This window comes from Callithrix jacchus, chromosome 21 (genome assembly GCF_049354715.1).
Source record: "Callithrix jacchus isolate 240 chromosome 21, calJac240_pri, whole genome shotgun sequence".
Taxonomy (NCBI): Eukaryota; Metazoa; Chordata; class Mammalia; order Primates; family Cebidae; genus Callithrix; species Callithrix jacchus.
This window is the reverse complement of record NC_133522.1, coordinates 8,004,315-8,027,484: the sequence shown is the minus strand read 5'-3', so window position 1 is coordinate 8,027,484 and position 23,170 is coordinate 8,004,315.

The following is a 23,170-nucleotide window of genomic DNA, read 5'->3' as shown; positions in this document are numbered from 1 at the left end:
TTGTACTTCAGGGACATAAGCAGTAAGGTAGGATAGGGCAAGAGAAAGTGAGTTTGTTACAGAAGAGTCTTAGATTTAAGTTCTAATTTTTTTTTTTTTTTTTTGAGATGGAGTTTCGCTCTTGTTACCCAGGCTGGAGTGCAATGGCGTGATCTCAGCTCACTGCAAACTCTACCTCCTGGGTTCAGGCAATTCTCCTGCCTCAGCCTCCCGAGTAGCTGGGATTGCAGGCACACGCCACCATGCCCAGCTAATTTTTTGTATTTTTAGTAGAGACGGGGTTTCACCATGTTGACCAGGATGGTCTGGATCTCTTGACCTCGTGATCCACCCACCTCGGCCTCCCAAAGTGCTGGGATTACAGGCGTGAGCCACCACGCCTGGCCCAAGTTCTAATTTTTAAAATGGACATTTAAAAAATAATAGCAGCCATCTATTATTATTACTGCTTTTTTTTTTGGTCGACAATTTTTAAAAATATTTAATAGAATTCTCCAATGAGAGCAAACATTCTCTAAATAATATAAACAGAATAAAATAATAAAAATGCTAATATTTATAAGAACTCTGTGCGTTTAGCAATCAAAACATCCCTTTAAAAAAACGAAGCTTAAAAATAACAACCTTGAGAATGTCATACACACTAACCTCAACTGTAGTAGCAGTTAAGTATTTCTTATATTTTGAAAACTTTAAATACTGTTATTCTATAAAGATCACTGTTTCATGTAGAAATAATATGAAATTAAAACAATAGCTCATTGTTAAAGTTTCATTCTAAGGACAGCAGACATAATTGAATTACATTAACTTGGGGGAAATAGGACCCAGTGGTGGCATCCTGATTACCATTCTCAATTAACACCACTCCATTTTTAATGCCTGTGTTTAATGTCAAAGCATTAAGAGGCTTCTAAGACAAGAAATCTATTAGTGTTTCAAAACCATGTTTCAAACCAGGGAGACTAGAAACAGAATGAAACCATATGTCATTTGCACTAAGGTGATAATTTCAGCAACAGGAATTAATCAAGTTTCTCAAGGGAAGGCTATAATGTAAAAAATAGCGAAGGAACTCAGAGCAGAACACCATGCTAAATCAGCTGGTTTAAGACACAAAACAACAGATCTAAAAAGATTTGAGAAATATGACACATGAGAGAGAGGACATTTCCATATTCCTCACTGCCAAGTGTGTCTCTTCACATCAAATGCTGACCTTCCCATCTGCTCTTGCTTACTACTGGGGACCCTCACAGGGCCTCACAAAAATATGCCCTCCATACATTGTTCTGGAACAAATGAAAAGTTAAAAGAAAAAGAAATCAGAGAAAAACAAACACAAAATTTAGGATTCTAGAGGGAAGAAGGCTGAAGTAATACAATCTATATCTGGGTGCCAGCTCTGACTTTGTCACAAGTTGTTCTAATTGTGAACAAATTTATTGGACATCCAGTTATTACATCTCTAGATTCAGATTACTGTGACTCTAAATCCTTCTCAGTTCTTCATTCTGTCACCTAAGCTCTGGCTTAAAAAATTAGGCCTTAAAATATCTCAGAAGGGCCGGGCGCGGTGGCTCAAGCCTGTAATCCCAGCACTTTGGGAGGCCAAGGCGGGTGGATCACGAGGTCAAGAGATCAAGACCATCCTGGTCAACATGGTGAAACCCCATTTCTACTGAAAATACAAAAAATTAGCTGGGCATGGTGGCACGTGCCTGTAATCCCAGCTACTCAGGAGGCTGAGGCAGGAGAATTGCCTGAACCCAGGAGGTGGAGGTTGCGGTGAGCCGAGATCCCACCATTGCGCTCCAGCCTGGGTAACAAGAGCAAAACTCCGTCTCAAAAAATAAAAAAATATCTCAGAAGTTAAGACAAGGAAAAGGAAATATGAAAAATGGCCAAAAATCAGTAATGGTAGATGACTTGAAAGATTGTGCTTGTTTTTAAGATTGGAATCATCTGAATAAAATTAGTAGAACTAATCCCTTAGGGACTGAATACATTTAAATAAGAACAGCCACTCCAAAATACAAAGAAGACATCCTTGAAGGAAATAGGAAGCAAAATTTCCAAATGGAAGAGATTAATATTTAGAAATTGTTTCCTCATATGCTACTCAACAAACACGTATCACATGCGTTCTCCACGACAGCTGTCTAGGCACAGACGGTTTAAGGATAAATGAGAGAAACTTTGTTGTCTGGAGGGGGACAGTCTGGCAATGAGCTCACAATCTAGTTTAGAAAGCTAGTTGTGATGATTTTTTTAAATGTTACATGAAATCCATACTATAATAACATAGTCCTCAAATGGAAATTTATAGGTAATTTTAAAACACAAAAAATATAATTACTATTTTCATTCTGGATTTATTAGAAAACTCTAAGTGATTTGAATGCTAATTTGAAATAATGACAAATTAAATTACAGGCGTATATGAAAGATTTTGTGAGCTTGATCACAGACTACTGCAGTGAAGCAAATATCACAATAAAGCAAGTCACACAATTTTTGATTTCCCAGTGCATATAAAAGTTATGTTTAGGCTGGGAGCGGTGGCTCAAGCCTGTAATCCCAGCACTTTGGGAGGCCGAGGTGGGTGGATCACGAGGTCAACAGATCGAGACCATCTGGTCAACATGGTGAAACCCCATCTCTACTAAAAATACAAAAAACAAAAAAATTAGCTGGGGGTGGTGGTGTGTGCCTGTTGTCCCAGCTACTCAGGAGGCTGAGGCAGGAGAATTGCCTGAACCCAGGAGGCGGAGGTTGCTGTGAGCTGAGATCGCACCATTGCACTCCAGCCTGGGTAACAAGAGCAAAACTCCGTCTCAAAAAAAAAAAAAAAAAGTTATGTTTACACTAAACTTTTATCTAGTGAGTGTGCAACAGCACTGTCTAAAAAAAAGTGTAATCTTAATTTAAAAATACTTTATGTCTTAGAAAAACTTTATTGCCGTGGCAACTTCTTAAAGTAAGACAGCACTGCATCAATAGACTCTTCCAAGATGTCTTGTTAGATGGAACTACCCTCAGTAAAACTTCTTTCAAAATTAGAGTTCGATCCTTTCAAACGCTGCTTTACCGACTAAGTTAATCTAATATTTGAAATTGTGTGTTTTCCTTTCAGGATGGTCACAGCATCTTCACCAGGAGTACATTCCATTCCAGGAAACCACTTTCCTTCCACAACCATAATAAGCAATCTCTCATTAACTCCAGTTTGATCGTAAGTTGCAACAATTCAGTCCCATCTTTAGGCTTCACTCCAAATTCTAGTCTTCTTGTTATTTCTACCACATCTATAGTTACTTTCTCCACTGAGATCTTCAACCCTCAAAGTCATTCATAAGACTTGGAATCAACTTCTAAACTCCTATTCATGTTAATATTTTGACCTCCCCCAAGAAATCATGCATGTTTGTAATGGCATCTATTACAGAATGGTGAATCTTTTGCAGAAGGTTTTCAATGTACTTTGCCTAGATCCCTCAGAGGAATCAATATCTATGGCAACTATAGCCTTATGAAATATATTTTTAAACAATACGATTTGAGGGTCAAAATGACTTTGTGATCCATAGGCTGAAGAATGGATATTGTATTAGCAGGCATAAAAATAACATTTTTCTCTTTGTACTTCTCCATCAGAGTTCTTTGGTTGCCAGGTATATAGTCAGTAAGCAATAATATTTTGAAAGAAATCTCTTCTTCTGAGCAGTAGATCTAAACCAAGGACTTAAAAGATTCAACAAACCCTACTCTAGAAAGACGCTCTGCCATCCAGGCTTTGTTGTTTCATTTACAGAGCACAGACAGAGTATATTTAGAATAAGTGTTAAGGTGCTAAGGATTTTTAAAATGGTAAATACACATTGACTTCACCTTAAAGTCACCAGCTTTATTAACCCCAACAAGAGAGTCATCGTGTACTCGATGCTTCAAAGCCAGGCAATGACCTCTTCTCTAGTACTGAAAATGCTAGATGCCATTTCCTTCCATCTGAAGCCTCTTTCATCCACATTAAAAACCTGTTGCTGGTCGGAAACAGTGGCTCATGACTGTAATCCCAGCACTTTGGGAGCCCAACAGGGAGGACTGCTTGAGCTCAGAAGTTCAAGACCAACCTAAGTGACATGATGAGCTCCTATCACTACAAACCTTTTTAAAGTTTGCTCAGTGTGCTACCGTGTACCTGTAGCCTGAGCTACTTGGGAGGCTGGGGCAGCAGGATCCCTTGAACTCAGGAGTTTGAGACTGCAGTGAGCTATGACCACACCACTGTACTCTAGCCTGGGCTACAGAGCAAGACTCTGTCTCTTAAATAAAATAAAAATAAAAATGATCTGTTGTTTAGTGTAGCGTCCTTCATCGGTGGTCTTAGCTGGATCTTCTGGATAACAGCTGCGGCTTCAACATTAGCCTTTGCAGCGGCACCTTTCACTGTTATGCGATCGGGAAGGTTTCTTTCCTGAACTTCATGAACCAATCTCTGCTAGCTTCCGACTTCCTTCTGAAACGTCTTCACTTCTTTCAATCTTCACAGAACTTCATAGAACGTGAAGACAATAAGAGCCTTGTTCCAGATTAGGCTTTGGCTTAGGCACAGGTTGTGGCTGGTTTGATCTTCTGTTTAGATCACTAAAACTTTCTCCATGTTAGTAATAAGGCTGTTTTGCTTTCTTATCATTCACATGTTCTCTGGAGCAGCACGTTTAATTCTCTTTGAGAATTTTCTTTTGCATTCACAACTTCTCTATTTAGTACAAGAGGTTTAGCTTTTATCCTATCTTGACTTTTAGCATGCCTTCCTTACGTAGCTTAATCATTTCTAGCTTTTGATTTACACTGACACATGTGCTACTCCTTCTTTCATATAGAGGCCATTGTATGCTTATTAACCAGCCTAATTTCTATACAGTTGTGTCTTAGAAAATAGGAGACCTGAGGAGAAGAAGAGAGATAGGGGACCACTCGTTGGCGGAGCACTCAGAACACACAATATTTACCAAGTAAGTTAGACATCTTATACTGGTGAAGTTTGTGGTGCTTCAAAACCATTACAGTAGTAACCTCAAAGATCACTGCTCACAGATCACCATAACAGATATAACAAGAAAAAGATGGAAATATTGCAAGAATGACCGAAATTTGACCCAGAGACATAAATTGAGCACATGGTGTTTCAAAACTGGTGCCATATTAGTCCATTCTCACATTGCTATAAAGAACTACCTGACAGTGGATAAAGAAAAAAGGTTGAATTGGCTCATGGTTCCACAGGCTATACAGGCGGAATGGCTGAGGAGGCCTGAGAAAACTTATAATTATGGCAGAAGGTAAAGAGGAAGCAAGCACATATTCACATGGCCAGCAGGAGAGAAAGCAAAGCGGGGAATGCTATACACTTTTAAACCACCAGATCTCATGAGAACTCATTCACTATCAAGAGAACAGCAAGGGGGAAATTCGCCCCCATAATCCCATCCCACCAGATCCCTCACCAAACACGGGGGATTCCAATTCAACATGAGATTTGGGTGGGGACACAGAGCCAAACCATATCAGATGTGAGCAGACTGGCTATGCCGGGCACCACAAACCTTTAGTTTGGAGGAAACAGTATCTGGCCAGGTACCGTGGTGTTTGCCTGTAGTCCTAGCCACTCCAGAGTCTGAGGCAGGAAGATTTTGAGACTAGCCCTGGCAACATAATGAGAACCCTCCATGTGTATATATTTTTTAATATTTTTGTTATTTATTTTCTATTTTGGAAAAGTTAAAAAGACAAGAATTAGTACCTATGAAGCACAATAAAGCAAACCACAAGAAAACAAAGTATGCCTGTAAAAAAAAAAAAAAGAAAGAAAATAGGATGTTCTCTTGTCATTTGGGAAATGCATAATGCATATACTCTATAAAATAAACATCTTTAGTTAGAATACTTAGAAAGTTTATACTGAGATTCTTTTTCCACCTTCTCAAGCAAGGAACTTCTGAAGACTAAGATTATTGGGTAAGAGACTAAATAATTTTTAATGGTAAACACAAGAATAAATTGCTTTGCCAAAGAGTTTTATCAATTTAAAATGTCAACCCATTCCCATAAACAAAGAGTATATTAATTATTTTATATTTTGGCATCTTACCAAAAATTTATTATTTAAAAAAATGTGTTTTTTAATTACTAATGAGAGTCAACATATTTCCATACGTTTACTAATTCCTTTTTTAATGTAAAGTGTTTATGGTGCCATTTTACCAGTTTTTAAGGGCTTGCCATTCTATATTCTTCTAAGTACTATGTGCTTTTAAAACGAAATATATAAAATCTTTATCATATTTTCTGTGAATATTATTCCCCTATTTAGAATTGTCTAAACTTTTCTGTTTATTTTTGTATGAAGTTTTTGCCCCAGTGTCTCTGTGCCACCAGTCCCTTTCCCCTATGAAGTCTTTCCGTTTTCTCCCCTCCTTAGTGGTACTGCGTATTTAAAGGGAGCTAGCTTGTTTCAAAAGCACCGATATTCTTTTTCTTTGATAGCAGTACCTTGTCCCAGAGGAAGAGGCTCAGAAGAGAAAGAAAGCAGAGAAAATGTAAAATATTTATGAAGTCAAAATATTTCATGAGCACCTTCAAAGCACCAGATACTTTTCCAAGGTTTAGAGACAAAGAAGCTTAAATATGCTGTAAGCGAAATTGCTAAGTAAGCAATCTTTTTTTTTTTTTTTTTTTTTTTTTTTTTTTTTTTTTGAGACGGAGTTTCGCTCTTGTTACCCAGGCTGGAGTGCACTGGCGCGATCTCAGCTCAAGGCAACCTCCGCTTCCTGGGTTCAAGCAATTCTCCTGCCTCAACCTCCCAAGTAGCTGGGATTACAGGCCCACGCCACCGTGCCCCGCTAATTTTTTTTTTTTTTGTATTTTTAGTAGAGACGAGGTTTCACCATGTTGACCAGGATGGTCTCGATCTCTTCACCTCGTGATCCACCTGCCTCGGCCTCCCAATAAGTAAGCAATCTTAATGCTATAGGGAAAATGATAAATTGTGATGGTGGTGGTTTGCGAGCATAGAGAAAGAACACCCACATTACTTATAGGAGGTGTCCTAGAAGCATTTACTGAGAAGGGAGTTTTAACCTGAATCTTAGACACTGAATTGTTGTGAATTAAGCTAAATTGGTGCTGACACACATTCCAGGAGCAGTGAAAAGCAGGACAACAGCATGGAAAAGTGAAAGGTATGTTTTTTTGTTTTTTGTTTTTTTGGATAGGCAAATGATTTGATAGACTGCAAGTAGGGGAGGAGAGACATGAAGCTGGGAAAGTAGGCCGGGATCAGACCATGAAGAGCCTTGTTTGTTAGGTGAACATTATTCTAGATGTAATTAGGATCTTTGAAGGGTTTTAGACAAGGAGTGAGGCAGGGACATGCGTTGTTGGGTGTGTTTTAGAAGTCATCCTGAGAATTCTATGGAGGAGGGTTTGCTGCTGGAGGTGGGAGAGGGTGAGAATGTGATAAGGAGAGTAGTTAGATGAAATACATTAGATAAAAAAGGCTAGGCCAGATGAAAAATGCTGAGGATCTAATCTATGCCAACCAGGAGAACATAGGGTGGAGAGGGGACAAAGCTGGGAGCTACTTGAAAATATTCAGGTTATGGGAGGACTTACTGGCATGTTGGCTGAGGACGTCTAGAAAGAAAAAGATGGACTGTAGATAGCACTCTTGTCATGGGAACTGCAACCCTGATGTTATGTTTTTATTTCAAAAAGATCTACTGCATAGTCCTCACATGAAAATCAGAGAACTGCACAGTCTTCAGGATAAATGATGTATTAATGGTATTTTCTTTCTTATGCCTACAGATTATAAAAATAATATATGCTTCATGAGAGCATTTGAAAATAAAGTTGCTATTCTGTTTGAGAGCATTTTCTTTCAGGCTTTCTTGCCAAGCATATGGGGCAGGGATAGTTAATGGCTCTGTATGGTAGAGATCCCATTTTATACCATGACGCAGTCTGAGTTTCTATTTAATATTATATTGCGAACATTTACCTATCTTTAGAAATGTTCCTTGGCATCATCAAAGTTTATTTTACTGGCTATATTAGATTGTTTTATGGCTGTCCTACAATTAATTTAACTTTTCTCTCTCTCTCTTTTTTTTTTTTTTTTTTTTTGATAGGTTATTTCTTTACCTACTACTATTGTGTGTGTGTGGGGGGGGGTGTGTTTTGACATCATTGTTTTGATAAATATCTTTTTACCCAAGTGTTTTTAGACTTTTCAGATAATTTATTTGTCATAGATTCCTAGAAGTTGAATTACTTTGTCAGAGAATTTAAACTTTTCTTGTATCTCATGAATACTGAAAAATGTTTTTCAGAAAGCTTAAAACACCATGTTCTTATTTAATTGGCCATATGATTTTTATTTAATGTAGCATAGACCTATCACTAAATTTGATTTGTCTGATAAAATTATTTTAATTCCACTGGTTTTAACATTTTGAAAAGACTAGCTAGAGATTGTAGTATTGCCAATCATAATTTCTTAATACATATATTTTTTCTTTTTCTGAAAATAAACCACATAATTTTTTTAAATATTTAAGGTTTTCATACTTAAAAATGGAAAAATGGATCAAAAACAGAAGCTACTCACCTCATCTATGTTGGATATATGTTTCTAGTTTCTGCTAAAATTAATACTACTCATTGAAGAAAATTTGGAAAATATCAATAAGAAAAAGAAAATCACTTATGACCCCATCATTTAAAGAAATTTGTATTTAATGTGCGCTCCAACATAACAGTTTGTTTCTTTTGTGCCAAGATCTGCCCCTACTGCCTAGAGCAGTGCATGGAGCATTGGTGGTATGCAGTAAACTTTTACCAAATGAGCAATCCTTTTAGTTTAGTTTCCAATATTTTACATGGATATTTACAATAGTTAATGTTTACTGAACAATATATCAAGCTTCATGTTGAATGCTACATGCAGCATCTCATTAATACAACAACCCTGTTTTGGAGGCACTGTGATGATAGTGCCCAATTAGCAGATACAGAGTCTGAGCTTTAAAACGATTGTTGCGTTTTAAATGTCACATTGGAGCCAACTGTTTAAGTGATGGTAAGCTCCCAGGCACACCGCCTACCAAAGGCATGCTTCTAACTACTACATAACTCTGTTTCCTTGATAGGCAAATAAACTATAATAATTTTACTAATGAATAATTATTTTAAAATGAGTGTTTAAATCATTTTCTAAATCCCTGAAAGTTTGATTTCTCTGTTAGTAACATTTCTTAAAACATTTCCCTTTCTCAATAATCCCAATGCTTAACTATGTTAATATTGTGATATCTTTATTATAAATAATGTTAGTCTATGTTCTGATTGTTGTTAGATGTGATTGTCATAAGTGAAAGTTAGATCAAAGAAATGATTATTTGTAAGATTCCTGATTCAGATCAAGTGGTTTACACTCTCTACAAAACTATGTATATATTCGTTATAACCGCATGAGCAGCTCTAGATCTTTTTGGTCTCCTTTACACACTCAACACTTACTGAAGACCCCAGGGGACTTTTGTTTGTGTGAGTTTTTACTATCTTTGCTTACCATTACAGAAATTAAAATCAGAAAAATGTAAACACACAGCTCACATTCTGTTAGTTATTGGAGTGATGACTCATCGCACATTATATAACGTCTGGGAAGCTCTACAAATCATTTGGGGAGAAATGAGCATGAGAGGGCAGATAGTGTCATGATATAAATGTGAAAATACTTGGACCATATAGTCTTCCTGAAAAGTTCTTGGGGATTCCCAATGTTCTTGGATCAATCTTTGAGAAGCTCTGTACCATACCATTCTTAATATTTTAATTTATCATTTAAAAATATTTTCATATTGATGGGCAAAGACAATATATCATTTATAATTTAATTTGCGTTTCCTTGAATCCCAGCTGCTTGTGTCTCCCTATTAGTGAGCTTTCTTCCTTATGCTGACTCCTTTGTCTTTCAAATTTTCTCATGGTTCATTTTAAAATCTTTCTTCAGGGTTTCTCTTGAAATGTAGACAGTAAGAACTTTGCTTTTTGTTTCTCTCCAGCTTGCTGTAGCAAATTTATATTGCTTGCTTTGACTACTCTGGCAGACGATAAGCTCGTAAGCCTTCAGAATAAGCCCAGCCGACTTCATATAAGCCACAGCAGATTCCTGTGCAACCTACAAATACTGCCAGAAAAAAAGAAATCCTGAAACACTGGTAACCTGCTTATCTTTTCTCGTGTGTTTGGGATGTATAATCCACTAGGGTAAGCAAACTTCTCTCTTTCCTCCTAATTCTGATCTCAAAGATACAAGTCAGGAGCGAAGTCATAGGAAAAGACCAGAACTCTGGGCTGCTCCTGCCACACGTGGCAGAACGGACAGGCCACCCTCCCACTGTTACTGTGTCACCCAAGCAGGATCTTTATTGCTCTTACTTTTTTACCCAATTGAGTCTTCAAACACTTGTTTCCAGAACACCGACTGTTCCAAACACTACCTCTTTTGCTATTTAATTTCAATCTCTTAAAAATATTTAGTTTCTAAAAGATTCTACATTTATATTTCTAACCATCATCTTGCTACATTTTCCACCTTAACATACAAAATTTGGATGTGTTCTGAATAGAATATTGCAGGAATTACGTTGTTTCAACCAAAAATGTATAGTTTCATCTAGATGTTAGTCACATTTCCTTCCATTATACATAACTTCCTAAGTTTAAAAAAGCCAATTTGATTTTTTCACAATAAAGTTGAGTGTATCTTTTTAAAGAAATCCCTTGCAGCATTAATGTTTACAGAAATTATGTTCTGTCAAAGTATTTTATAATGACAGCATTAAATATCGCCCTAAGGAAAAATATAGCAAAAAGTTGACTGAGAAATAATATCTTGTTGCTATGCCATATTAGAATAATTTTTTATTTCCTGGAGATAATATTTTATGGCCATACTTTTGAAAGAGAACCTATATTTGCCCTCAAAGTAGAATATTTAAATAGGAAAGTTAAGGATTCATGATGCATTACTAAATTATGAATTTGACTGCTACTACCCTACATTTGTACTCATAAAAGCCCCCTTTCCACTTTGGGCTAAATGAAGTGGTTAATAGTTTGGGCAGAGTACTTAGCTTCTGAAAATAGCCTGCAGATAAAGGATGCCATTAGTGATAAATATAATATACAAGTGACAATTTATCTACTGTGCCGGTGCCTACAGTAGCACGTGATAATTAGTAAGCACCCCCGGAGAGTCTCCGTATCCTCCCCTCCATCTGTTGCTTCACTTTGACTTTTAGGCAAATAGAATATTTCAGTATTTGGATGCTTTTCGTGCTGTCAGATTTTGTTTTAAATACATATATTTATATATTTATGCATATATATATTATATATTTCAGTAAATGCATAATGCTATTTACTCAATTACCCAAGAACTTTTCTGTATCTAGCATGGGTTAGACTAAATACTCAAACATTTGAAACATATTTCAAGGCTTCATCTAATATCCAGCATTCCTTTTATGTCTATAAAGATGATAAAATCAATTCTGAGAATTGCGAGAGCAATATCATTAAAAAGATGAAAGAGTTACTAAAAGTAACTAAAAGCCCAGTCCTAAAAAATTATCTCATAATTTTAAAAAGAAGTGTCTCATTTCTGAAATGCGAGGCCAAATATTTAATGATATCCACAATGTGATGAGCTCAGGAAGCAAACATCCTTGTAGAATAGATGTTAAAAATATGGATGATAAACTCCGGCTTCTGAGGTAAAGCCCATGTTCTGCTATTTATTAGCCGTGTACCATTTGTCAAGTTTCTTTATCTGTCTTTGCCTTAATTTTTCTCTCTCTTGTCTTAACTTCTGCATCTGTAACATGAACATAATAATAGAACCTGTAGGGTTGTTAGCGAGAAATAAATCAGCTAATATTAATAACACTTGTACCAGTGTTTGCCACAGAATAAATTATAATATGCTTATGCTTGCTCATTTTAGTTTTGAAACTGTGAAAGATGACCAAAGATATGCTAATGCTAATTAATTATAAAATCTTTATTGCTTTATTATTATTCCAAAAATAATTTTATGACTGGGTACAGTGGCTCACACCTGTAATCCTAGCACTTTGGGAGGCCCAGGTGGGTGGATCACAAGGCCAGGAGTTCAAGAGCAGCCTGGTCATCATGGTGAAACCTCATCTTCAGTAAAAATGCAAAAATTAGCCAGGCATGGTGGTGGGCACCTGTAGTCCCAGCTACTCAGGAGGCTGAGGCAGGAGAATTGCTTGATCCCGGGAGGCGGAGGTTGCAGTGAGCAGAGATTGCACCACTGCAGTCCATCTGGGCAACAGAGTAAGAGTCTTCTCCAGATAAAAATAAAAAATAAATAATAACAATAATATTACTAAATATTAATAATGTCATAATAGAATGAATTCAGTTGAATTGGATCCACAATTCTTTCTTATATAAAAGTAAATGCTTTCATTTGAAAGAGAATATTTATTTTTATACTGGTCATTGCTTTTTGGAAATGTTCCAAATAAGGCTTATATCAATTCATATAACTAACTGTGCTTACCAGTCAATGTACCAAACACTTTTACAGAAAGCTACAAAAAAATCTTGCATTACATGTGAGTAATTGGACAAGAGACCATAACTAAAACCCTGAAGGTACAGATTAGATAATTAGTCACAGTGTGCTCTTTGCTGATCCCAATAGAATTGGCTAAATCTAAACCACTAATAAGGGACAATATAATATGAATGTAAAGAGTGGCTCTATTACTCTCTATCTGTTCATCTAGTCATTTAAAAATGACTTAAAATCTACATTTTTTCTTGAATGTTGGCCAAAATATATCTACTTTTAGGAGGAGATATATTATCACATAGCTGTAATAAACAATATGGACAAAAAATTTATTAACATTTCCCAGTTTTTGAAATAAATCCTAAATGTAAGGCAAATAATGAAACAAATTACCTTATTTCCTGTTTTAAGAGTATTGATACCACTAACATATTTTTTTATTGTACTTTAGGTTCTGGGGTACATGTACAGATCATGCAGGATTGTTGCATAGGATACCACTAATATTTGTTAATAGTCAAATTATATTTTTAAGTTTCTAAAGTTAGAAAGTATCACCTCAATCATTTATATTGTATCTGCAGAATTTATAATAAATATACATAAAATAAAAGTTTGAAAAGCTAGAATGTGGTCAAAATATAATGTTTTATTTACATGATAACTGGCACTTTGTACCTATTTTAATAATTGGCTCATATAGCTGTCATTTATATACACATGCAATAAGACTTAGTCTAAATGCCTCCAAAATCAGAAGACTGGGGCAAAATAAGCAAGGCAATAATGTGGTAGGAATAGTTTCTGTGAGTCAGCTCTTGCTATGTTACAAACTACCCCCAAATTTAGTGGCTTAAAACAACAACTGTTTATTATTGCTCATGAGTCTACAGGTGGGCTGAATCATGTGCTGATCTAGGCTGGCCTTTGCTGATCACACCTAGGTTCATGCATGTATCTGCAATCAGCCAATGTGATGGCTGAGTTCTGCACTCATGTCTGAATATTGGACAACTGACATCTATCTGGGACAACAAGAATAACTTAACCATTCTCTCGTCATGCAGCAGGTTAGCTTAGGCTTGTTCAAATGCTAGTCAATAGTGAAAGGAGAAAAAACACACAGTATCCTGATGCCTGAGTTTGCAACCATTGCATCACTTCTGCTAAATTCTGTTGACCAAGGCAAATTACCAAGCCAACCAGATTAGAGGAAAGGAAGAATAAACTTCACCACTTGACTGGAGTAGCTATGAAGAATAATGGTCATTTCCGCAATCAGGCACTGATACGTTGGGTAATTCAGGAATAAATACCATTTTTTAACTGAGCTCTGTCCTAACCTAAGTACAATGAGCTCTGTAATCAACAAACTGCTCTTTTCGTTTTTGCCTCTGAGACCTTCTCTATACATGGATGCTCCTCGACTTATGATGCACTCATGTCCCAATAAGCCTGTCATAACCTGCAGATATAAGACATCATAATTGCATTTACTGAGCTTCGTAGCTTAGCCCTGCCTAACCTACACATGTTCACAACACTTACATTAACTTGCCGCTGGACGAAATTATCTCATGCAAAACCTGTTCTATAATAGTGTTGAATATCTCATCTAATTTATGAAATACTGTATTTAAAGTGGAAAAAGAAAACCCAGAATGGTTGTATGGGTACTCAGCATAGTTTCTAATGAACGCATATTGCTTTCACACCATTGTAAAGTAAAAATTTTTAAGTGAAACCACCATAAGCCAGAAACCATATGCAATATTAGTCAGATGATGGAAATACAAAAACAGTGGTCTATCCCCTTGGCTTCAGAAAGCCCTGAGATTTTTTAGTCATGGTTCAACAAAACCACTTAATTTTTGACTCACAAGAAAAGATTTCCAGACTAAAGACTGTTGATTCCATGTTAGTAAGTCGAATTCTTATACTTCCTTTACTTTGAATTAGCTGAATGGAAATAGCCATTGCAATGGTAGTGTGTTCATTTAAAAATACTGACTCTGTGGAGAATCCCTTGAGTTGACCTCCCAAACTCCAGCAAAATAATGTGTTATATAGCTAGTATTTCAGCTATGTGCCTGCAATCCCTAGCTAAAAGACTTTATGCAACAATTCAGAAGGCTCCAGGCACTTCTATTGAAATGTGAAGCCAACACTTACTATTTGTTTCCCTGTTCTAAGCACCAGAATCTCACCTTTCAGTTGGCAATGAAAATACAACTTCAATTCCTGTGCTTCTTTGTGAAAGTCTTTCAACTTTGGATCTCTATAAAAGTGACAGAAAGAATTACTTGAGACAAATCTATATCATAAACAGTTAGTGTGAGTGTAGATTACACACATATATGTATATAAACATCTATCTGTGTTTGTTACACAATGAAAAGGATCCTTGACTATCACCTTTTACCCAAGCTTGTTCTGACTTCTATATTCCATATCTCAGTGACACACATTTTGTTTTGTTACTTAAGGCAGAAATCTAGAACCCTTTCTTAATGCCTCCTCTCATTTATTCCCTGTCTATAATGAGAAACCCGGTGATATGGTTTGGCTAGGTATCCTCACCCAAATCTCACCCTGACTTGTAATGATCTCATGTGTCAAGAGTGGGACCAGGTGGAGGTGATTGAATCATGGGGGTGGTTTCAGTGATGCTGTTCATGATAGTGAGTTCTCATGAGATCTGATGGTTTATAAGGCTCTGACACTTCCCCTGCTGGCACTCATTCTCTCTCTTGCTGCTCTGTGAAGAGGTGCCTTGCACCAGGATTGTAAGTTTCCTGGGGCCTTCCCAGCCATGCAGAACTATGAGCCAATTAAAATATCCAAGAATGACCTAGTCTTGGGTATTTCTTCACAGCAGTATGAGAATGGACTAATACAGTAAATTGGTACCAGAAGCGGGGTGCTGCTATGAGATTACCCCAAAATGCAGAATGTCTTTGGAACTGGGTAACAGGCAGAGGTTGAACCAGTTTGGAGGGCTCAGAAGAGATAGAAAAATCTGGGAAAGTTTGTCACTTCCTGGAGACTTGTTGAATGGCTTTGACCAAATGCTAATAGAGACATGTACAATGAAGTCCAGACTGAGGGGGGGCTCAAATAGAGATGAGGAACTTGCTGTGAACTGGGGTAAACGTCACTCTTGCTATGCTTTAGCAAAGAGACTGGCAGCATTTTGCCCCACCCTAGAAATCTATGGAACTTTGAACTTGAGAAAGATGACTTAGGGTATCTAGCAGAAGAAACTTCTTTTTCTTTATTTCTTTCGAGAGTGGAGTAAATTTTTAAACAGCAAAGTGTTCAAGAGGAAGCATAGCATAAAAGTTTGGAAAATTCTAATCTGATGTTGCAACAGAAACAGAAAAACAGATTTTCTTGGGAGAAATTCAAGCCTTGCAGAAATTAGCATAAGTAACAAGGATCTCTACGTTAATCACCAAGACAACGGGGAAAATATCTCCACGGAGTGTCAGAAACCTTCACAGCAGCACTTCCCATCACAGGCCTGGAGGCCGAAGAGAGAAAAATAATTTTATGGGCTGGGTCCAGGGCGCCCTGCATCTCAGCATTGACTAAAAGGGGCCAAGGTACAGCTCAGGCCACTGCTTCAGAGGGTGCAAGCCCCAAGCCTTGGCAGCTCACACATAGTATTGGGCCTGCAGGTACAGAGAAGTCAAAAGTTAAGGTTTGCAAACCTCTGCCTTGATTTCAGAGGATGTATGGAAACACCCGGATATCCAGACAGAAGTTTGCAGAAGGGACAGAGCCCTTATGGGAAACCTCTGCTAGAGGAGTGCATAAGGGTAATGTGAGATTGGAGCGCACAGAGTCCCCACTGGGGCACAGCCTAGTGGAGCTGTGCAAGAGGGCCACCTCTTTCCAGACCCCAGAATGGTAGATTCACTGACAGCTTGCACTGTGAATCTGGAAAGCCCACAGACACTCAGTGGCAGTCTGGGAAAGTAGCTAGGAGGTGGGCTGTACCCTGCAAAGTCACAGGGTGTAACTATGAAAGGCTATGGAAGTCCAACTCTTGTAACAACATGCCCTGGGTGTAAGACATAGAGTCAAAGGAGATCATTTTGGAACTTTAAGGTTTATCAACTGCCTCTTGGTTTTGGCCAATTTATATCAGGTGCATTTACCCAATGCCTGTATCCCCATTGTATCTAGGAAGTAACTAACGTGGTCGTGATTTTGAAGGCTTACAGGTGGAAAGGACATGCCTTGTCTCAGATAACACTTTGGACTTGGACTTTTGGGTTGATGCTGGAATGAGTTAAGACTTTGTGGGACTGTTGGAAGGGCATGATTGTGTTCTGAAAAGTGAGGACATGAGATTTGGGAGGGGCCAGGGCAGAATTATATGGTTTGGTTGTGTCCTCACCTACATCTCACCCACGTGTCAGGGGTGGGACCAGGTAAAGGTAAATGAATCATGGGGTTTGTTTCCCCCATGCTGTTCTAGTGATAGTGAGTGAGTTCTCATAAGATCTGATGGTTTTATAATCATCTGGCATTTCCACTGCTGGCAGTCATTCTCTCTCCTGCCCTGCGAAGAGGTGCCTCTTGCCATGCTAAACTTGGTCACATTCCAAATTGAGGTGAGGCACAATGTACGTAGAGTTACTAAGAGAGTGGCAAAACTGGATTTGCAACTCTCAACCTATCACCCACTTCTAAGCTGAGGTTCGAGTGCTTTACCTTCTACCATCCCTCCACAGCTGGACATACACAGACACACCACACACAAACACACCCCTATGCACTAAGAAAGAAAAGAGGTGGTTCTTCCCTCCTGATCTAAGTCAAGTGACAGGACTTGGCCCTTGAAGTTTGTTAGGTACAGAAGCTGGTGCCAGAGTGTACCTTAAAAAGTCCATAGGGAATGGACTGAAAGGCAGAGAAAACAGGCTACAATGGGAACAAATCCCATTAAAGGCAGAAGAAAGATATGTGGTGCTGTCTGACTGATGAGTAGCACATGCACTGTGTGCAGCCTGAAGCCCTTTTAAATGCTACTACAGGTGACTGCCTGTTAGGCTTATATGACCCCAATAGAGTGGTGGGCCTTTGGATGCTCAGGGCAGGAGCCTGAAGAAGGGGTCATATGTAGAGTGAAATGGACTACACGCGAAGAGTATTGCCCGCCTCGAAGGCACCTCAATCTGAAGTTCCCAGCCACGCATGTACCTGAGGAACCCAGGAAAGCATCCAGCAGGGAGTATTGGTATTAACAAACAACGACCTTTAGAGAGTGCCGTCTACTAGATTATACCTGTGTCTGCCAATAAACTCGCCTTTGTTTCTTACAGCTCTCCCCTTTCAGTCATTAACCCAGAAGGGGTCCGGCCATCCCACAGACGAATGGTAGAAAGGGGTGTGGAAGAGCAAGGTGATCCTTACCCTGAATAAATTTTTCTTATCTCTGGCAAAGTAACTGGGATTAGAACTGTGGAAAGTGAAAAGGAAGTAAAAGCAGGTTTTTGAATCAGGATAAGATGCTACATCAAGTTTTTCTAATGCAAACTGTCCTTCTCAGAAACTGACTACAGAGTCTTCTGAGAATGGGTTTATATTCAATATTCTAAAATTTATACAAATGTGATGACATACATTTGCAGCATTGTTTTTTTTCCTTGGATTATAGAACTAAGATCCTGTTCGCCATAGATACTCCATGCATTTGAACAGGTAATATAAAATGCCCCAGGGCTTTTCTCAGAAAGAAAAATAAAACATCGAACCCCTTGGGAAGTCTTCTCACTAAAAATAAATAAATGTTTATAAAACACAATAAACTCTCTGGCTCAAGGAATTTAAGAACCTGGGGAAACATTCTGTGGTAACCCCTCTGGCAACATTTTAATTATAATGCAGCCTCCCCTCCCTGCTCAATGAGTCCAAGCTATTATAATATGAACAACAGTCTATTTACTACAACACATTAAGAAATCCAAATATCTGGAACAGGTCATATTTCATTTGCTATTGCTGATTAAAACAAATAATAGGGTAACATGGCTTTCTGCCTTTTTTCAATCACTGCACTTGTGTCTAAGACTGTTGTTGAAACAGAACTAATACTTTAATACTTGAATAAATCTATTTTTCTAATTGCATTAATCATATGAAATAGTTTGAACACTGTTTATTTGAGTATTTTTGTAATGGTGACTCAGGAACTCTCACTTATCAAGACTGTATATTTTGTGGAATACATCAAGGAGGTAATTTTCACATGTCATCACATGCAAGAATGTGATCACTTATAGAAAAATAAAATTTCCTCTATTTGCCATTTTATTAATAGATGATTTTGTCATTATTGGCATAACCTATAGTTTCCATTATTTTTCTATGAACTGTAAAAATGGTGCTAAAAGAAAGTATAGAGCACGCCACTAGATGCTTGGTTCATGATAAGCAATGGGTAAAACTGGGCCCTTCCTAGGCCTGTCACTCCACGCCCAGTGTTAGAAGACAGAATGTCATTTCTCCACTGTCACTCACTTCATAGTTGTTAGCTATTCTTTTGTGAGTTTACAGAGATTTCTTATCCTCCTGTTGAAATACCATTAGTTCCACTTTTCCTACAAGGAAAAATCTTGAAAAGACAGATTATGCATAGAGGAAATGATTTTTCCTGAAGGGCATTTTCTTTTTCTTTATGCAGGGTATTTTTAAACGTCTCAAGTGATGAGGCTGGTTGTTCAGCCAAGTTCAGGAACACACTTTAATTCCACCCATTATCTATCATTGTGAACACAAACCTGCTGTTTCCACTCTGCTGATAATCTATCATCTTACAGAAGCGAGGATGGCTTCAAACCACAGGAGCAAAGAGCAGTCACAGATTTGGCTTACAAGGAGATTTATAAGTTGAACTCCACACGCAGAAATGTGTTCAATTCAACATTTCCTTGCTCAAGTTATATATAATGTTTCTTCCTCTTCCCCTGTTGAAAACTTAGCTACAGTAGAGAAAAGTAACCTGGTAATGAAGACGAAATAGGGATGGGTGAATCTGAAATGTGGATCCATTGTCTCAATACTAATTTGCAGAATATTATTTTTAATAGGACACAAATCATTATTTTCTGCACATAAATAGAGACCAGTAGGGATGTCCTACTGAAGGACTCTTTCTCCTAAATGTCCTTATTCTTCCTTCATTATGCTATCTATTTTCCCAGGATAGCAACATTAATTTGACATGGCTGAATTATGCTACCTACTGTTTCCCGCATCGCACTTTCAGTGCCTCAGGCTGGGTTTCCCGCTTTGGGGATAGGGGCCAGAAAGAGATTTCTAACTCTCCTGTAGGATGAGAAGCAATTAAGCTACAAGTTGCTTAGCTGTAAGCAGTTAACCTCACAAACCTAATAAATTATTTGATTATATGGAACGCTTAGAACTTTGACCCCTTTTAGTAAATATGCATGAAATTGCAAAACTTATTTTCTGTATTTTTGTCACTTGATTATTTTAATATCTCCCACTTGACTCCGTGCTTTAAGATGTACAGTAGCAAATAGAATCAATGCATATGTTCTCTCATTGCCAAACCACGTGACTCTATTGTCTTTGCCGCTACATAACCATTGTTTCATTAGATTGTACCACTTAATTCTGCATATGAGAGAAAGCAGCACTTTTGTCTTTGTCCCCGCTATTCAATTAAAAAGAAACAAACAGGCATAAAACATGGACACTAATGAACCAAAAATGGTCTGTAATTAATTTTAAATTCACTACTAGTTTCGAAAATTAGCTAACACTGCAAATTGCATTGACCATGATCAGACCCTTGATAACAAGGCCCATTGTGTGAAATGTGCAAGTCAGCAGAAACACAAAGGAAAACCTTTCAGCTTTAAACACTTCTAAACAAAGGAAGAGGAAATCTGAATTTTTAAAACAGCTTTAAACAACTATGTCTCACACAAGCTCAATTAATAAATCACTTCAAAGTATACTTTCGTTTTTGCGCATCCATTTCTGTGAAGTCAACTTTCCAGAGGAATGATAGGCCTGAGGGAGCAAAATTCTGCCTTTTCTTTCTGGAACCTCGATAATGATATTCCATCTTAGTAGGTCAGCCAAAATGCTCAGATAGGTAAGTAGAGAAACAGCCTTTACTCGATTGTGAAAATTAATTTGAAAATATGTGAAACTAAAGAAACTTGCCCCGTTATGTAATGCAAAGAAAGGGAAAATGTATTGTGACTTTACAGCTGAGTAAGTCCCTAATCCTGTTTATACTGAATTATTCCCGAGATACCTTGGCTTTTAAAGAAGTGCTCTGACAAATCCGAAACTCACTTTCATTCTAATTCTCCTGATATGTCATTATATAGTATTCATCATTTACATATTTAAGACTTGTAGTAAAATTTTCGTATATATGTATTTGTTGTTTTTTGTTTACTTTGAAAGCAATACAACTTTGATCTGTGATTTTTCAAATAGTCCAAATATAATTCTGGATCATGGTCCATCCTCAGCCATCATGCTCCCTAAGTTTAAAATAGTCCTGTCATTTGTCAACGAAGGGAAACTGCTCAATCTGTTCAACACTTAGTTTTGCTAGCTGTATAGTAGAGAAATCTGTTATTACTATCTCATAGGCATAGCAACTACAGGAGCAATCTATAAGGCTGAGGCAAAGAATACAGAAAAGATATTTGTTCTTTTTTTCTAATGTTTTTGTTGATAACCCATTTCCCCATTACTCACGCCTTCACCTTTGGTAGACCTCCAAACAGCTGGAGAACTTGGGACTAATCTTTTTGTTTTTCATTAGTTTTCATCATTGTTTGCTTCTTGAGTCCTCTCACTCATGAGCGTATAACTTTCACTCATTGACATTCTCTTTCTTTCCTTTTTTTTTTTTTTTTTTTAGATGGAGTTTCACTCTTGCCACCCAGGCTGGAGTGCAATGGTGCAGTCTTGGCTCACTGCAACCTCCGCCTCCTGGATTCAAGCAATTCTTCTGCCTCAGCCTCCTGAGTAGCTGGGATTACAGGTGCCTGCCACTATGCCAGGATAATTTTTGTATTTTTAGTAGAGACAGGGTTTCAGGATGTTGGTCAGGCTGGTCTCGAACTCAGTTCTGACCTCAGTTGATCTGCCCAGCTTGGCCTCCCAAAGTATGGGATTACAGACACTCTTTCTTGAAAACTTTTTACTGAAAAAAATATATACAACACTTCCTCCTATCCATTGAAGAATCTCATTTCAAATTCTTAATGATTTCCCCAACAAAAGAAAACAGATGCTTCCCCAAAACTCCAGATGCTGTACAATGTCTGACACCACACACAGCTAATCTTATATAAACTAAAGATTCATTTTTTCTCTCCTTTATTTTTTTTTCTATAGCACATTGTTCTGCTTATGAATGTTATACATATAGTCAATTATCTAAGCTAATGGAAGCAAGCTGTGGGAGAGGTAATTAAGAACAGTACATAATCTACCCTGCTATTAGTGCAGGTGTCAGCAAAGAGTGTGGTCAGAGACATCATTGCAGGGGGTGTGCGGTGAGGAGAAGAGAAGCCTGTAATCCCAAGACAGTTATAGAGTGGCAGGGCAAAGCCACTGAGAAGGGATGGGGGAAGCAAGCCTGAGGAGGAAGAAAACGTTAAGACAGATGATCACTCATTAATATGAATGTTGTGAGTAATCTGGACTTTACTGTTAAGTTTAAATGCCTCTTTGGAACATGATCCTAATTAGCTAAAAGCCATAAGTTTGATTCCTATCGTGAGCAGTCTCCCTACCCCATTGGTTGTATTTTAAGGTGACAGACCTTGCCATCAGTCTCAGAAGTCAATCTTACAAATGTGCCCTTGTGATAAGTAAAGAAAGCGGCACAACCCATATCAGGTCTGGTATATTGAAACAATCAACATATCCAGTCCAATATATTGAAACTGCATGTCATTCAACATGCACATTCTATAGATTTTGAATTGTTTCTGTCAATTTTCTACATAAAAATCAAGAAATATACTTGAAAATTATAAGCAATGGGTGTTTAGTACTTATTTTCAGCATGCTTTCGATCAAATGGTCTGTTTAAATGCAAGAAGATGTGAGCATCTCCTTATTAACTCAGTAACTATTAAATAAAGGCCTTTTATATTGTTTCCTGCCCTAATAAATCTTACATACTGATGAAGTTGTGTATGTGCAAAAAGGCAATAAACTCTTTCCGTATTATAAAGATGTAGGAAGCACTTCACATATACCATACAATCTAAATCAACCACTGAAAATAAAGAAGCATTAAAATGTACATGGTAAAATAGCAAGACCCGTCCAGAGTTACTTCTTCCAGTGGCTTAAAAAATTACAATAATGGAAATTTATTGTCAATCGAGGAGTCTGTCATTTTTTCCAGCAATTGCATCAAAACAGAAGAGTAGCAGATGCAGACCTTCAATTTATAACCATCTTTCCCATAGC